The sequence below is a fragment of the Pundamilia nyererei genome, unplaced genomic scaffold (assembly GCF_000239375.1).
Source record: "Pundamilia nyererei isolate P.nyererei 1_Seehausen unplaced genomic scaffold, PunNye1.0 scaffold00079, whole genome shotgun sequence".
NCBI lineage: Eukaryota > Metazoa > Chordata > Actinopteri > Cichliformes > Cichlidae > Pundamilia > Pundamilia nyererei.
The window spans coordinates 2,661,287-2,664,758 of record NW_005187480.1 but is presented as its reverse complement, the minus strand read 5'-3'; positions in this window follow the sequence as shown (position 1 = coordinate 2,664,758).

Below are 3,472 nucleotides of genomic sequence, written 5' to 3'. Positions count from 1 at the left end.
AGTGGGAGGAAGCCGGAGTACCCGGAGAGAACCCACGCAAACACGGGGAGAACATGCAAACTCCACACAGAAAGACCCCGGCCTGATGGTGGAATTGAACTCAGGACCTTCTTGCTGTGAGGCAACAGTGCTAACCACCGTGCCACCGTGCTGCCCTTTGGGGGATATTTGATCAAATTTATTGTGATTAATTTTAGGGTGAAGTTGAAAGTTGTTGTGACGTATGTTTGAAGTTGGTGTGTTATGTGTGTGTTACATCAGCCAAGAAAAGAAATTAGATTAGGACATTTGGTCAACTGGCGGTTATAGTCCACAGTGATGCTTCCAGAATTATTTAAAGTACTTAGGACGGGAAGTTGGACTTCCTAGGGGTGCAAAATGTTCTGAGGGTTATGCCTCCACTCTGTTCCGGACGTGGAACATTGTCCTTGGGCGAGAGGGTTAATTCAGTTGACAACTGCGAGCACTGGGGACGCTCGTTAATAGCTAGTGGTCAAACACCACTTTTCTTGCAGCGTTTGACCGACAGGGGCGGGGCCCCTGGGTGTGACCATTTTAAACGTGGCTCACATGTAAGCTTTACGGAAAGCTTCAGGCGCCAGCAGGACGCTGGGTGTTCATGAGGTGGAGCTTCTTGTCAAGCTGCGGGAAGCGCTTATAGATTAAGTTAGGACTTAGTAATCAGGCCACTGTCCCGGACAGATAACGGCTACAATTGACCAGCAAGGTGGGCGAACCTGGGCTTAGATGCTTTTAAATTAGTCAAAACGGTAGGATGACTAGTACTAGAGGAAGATGAAGTGAAGATGTGAATATGGTAATGGAAATAATTTATCTTGGCAGTTACTGGCAGTCTTTTGTTATATATAAATGTGTGAATGTATAAATTAAGGGTAAAATTGTCATTTGGAATGAATGATTAAAGGTGAACATTGTTTTGAGAGAAAAGTGTGTGTGAGATGACGAAGTTCAGGAAAGTGTGTAAAATGTTGATGAAAGTATTGCGTGGATGATGCTTCAAAACTGAGCTGAAAGAATGGTGATATGTGTGGAAAATTGTTAATTGTCCTGATGTCTGAAAGAGCTTTGCTGAGCACGTTGAAGATTGTGACGTGAATGCTTGCAAAACCAAAGAGCTTAGTATATTTAAAAGTGTGTGTGTGTGTGCGTGAAATAAGGGTGCATTGTTTTTAGATCAAGACTCAGCGGAATTACAGAGGGTTTATAGACTGTAAATACAAAAAGAAAAAGAAAAAAACAAGAGTTCGATTAGCCTGTAGAAACAGGAAAGAGAGAAACAAAAAAATATGAGTCTGTGTTGCTGTGTGTGTGACAGGAAGCAGTGTGTGAGATAGGAACATTGCATGCCCATAAAAGGAAACTGGCTGGTGTGTGAACTGTCCAGAGAGAGAGAGACGAGTTAAAATCTAGGCAGATGAAGCTAATGGATGTATTAAGAACAAGTGATCAAATTATGTTAATTGAATGTTTTAGTGTTAATACAGGTGGACTCTTCTCAACCTGAAAATGTGAGTACAGCGGCAAAATGATAGATTAACAGAATTGGGATGAAAACAGGCCAGGCTTTGGCTTAAAATTTGACAGCTTCACCTCTCATTGTCTCCTTATCCTGAGAAGAAGCTTAAAGGACAGTCAATCTGAAGACAGAAGACAGACAGAACACCGTGTACTTGAAGAATTAACAGCAGGCAAGGCCTCACAGGAAACAGTGAGAACAGTGAGAGGTGAACCTGGACATTATATAGTGAATGCATATGGGAAAATTGGATTGAAGGCTGAACTTATGCAAGTTTAGAAATTTTCACCACATCACAACAATGAGGTTAAAAAGGTAGACAACACACATATAGAAATGGTTACATGTGAAATTAGTTTTAGGGAGAAGCAGAATTGAGATAGTTTGAATCCACAGCTCAGTGCAAAGAGGCATGAGTTAAACCTGATTATAAAATACATATGCAATGAAGAAGCAGCTTACACTCCATTAACATGATCACATAACATGAACGCAAGGAAGAACACGCTTACATTTATCAAGGTGAATACATGAAATAAATTGGTATTTTTGGCCGGAGAGAGAGAGAGAAGTGGGTTGTTTAAGCACTGATTATAATAATGAAAGTGTCTAAGTTTGTCATTTTTAGGTCCAAAGCAGACCTGGATCAATTTTCTACATGCGGCGGTCGGAGGAAAGTTATTGGTTAACATCACTGGAAACATTCAGGCCTGGTTGTTTACAGCGCCATGCATCACTAAACCTGACAAGAGAGCTCTAACTCCTGGCTGTAGATAAGGAATGCTGTTATTTAAGGTGGGAAATCAAAATTTGGGTTAGCAAACTTGGGAAAGAAAAAACTGACTGCTTAAGTGGGAAAACTGTGAAGGAGTCTGAAACACCGCAAAAAGAAACATATACAAAATCACACACACAAACAGAAAATGCATTAACCTTACAAATACAAGAGAGCTCATGAAGATTAGACAGCATGTTGAGCATGTGAGTCTGTTTATTAGTGTTAAAATAGTGTGAACACACTTAAACCCTGAAGTTGAGGAATAACTCGGGAAAGTTTCATGACAAGAGAGTGACGTTGGTGAAAATGAAAAAGTGATTAAAAGCTTAAAGTAGTTTTAAAATAGTGAATTGGAAGTGTTCTTGTGTCGATTGAGCAAAACAAGTGATTACTCTAGGAAGAAAATAAAAAAATTTAATAATGTTGTAAGATTTAAATATGTCTTCCTCTTGTCACGGTAACGTCTTGTGATATGACTCAGTATGCAAATTAGCTGAAATGAGTGGTGAGAAAGAAGCTTCCTGTGTGGCTGTGTGACTGAGGCTTTGAATGGAGGAAACATAGCAGAGACTGAGAAGAATTAGTTGGTGAAATATATAATGGTAAAGTACCAGGATAATTAAATAAGGTGGTCAGGTCTGTTCAGAGGTGCAGAGTTGGACAAGAAAGTTAGAATTTAGTGATGAGACATTGTTATAACGGGTTTATATGTTATGCTAAATCTAAGTATGTTAAAGTGCTTAAAGGGGATTGTGTATTTAGCAGGTGAAATTATGTCAGAAAATGAACAGAGGGAGTGAGTTTAAGTCTGATTTCAGACTATGTAAGTATTAGTTAAACCAAGAGTAGGGCAAAACTTTTGTGGCCCTGAAGTTCTAACCTACATAACATATTGATAGATAAATAAGAAAGAATTTTGTGTTTAAGATCTTTGGGGTTGTTGTTTGAGTGATTTGTGGATTGTGTCAGTTAGGTTTGGGTTGTTGTCTTATTTTAACAGAGGGAGTTTTAGTAAACATGGACATGTCTAGAATTGGGCCCATTATTTTTGTAACAGTGCACTTAGAGAAAACCTGTCAGGTGATTATGTGTCGTGTTTTGATGAGCTAATAATCAGCTCTCTTTTTTCTCAGTTTTTGTAAGCAGGCCTGCAAGAT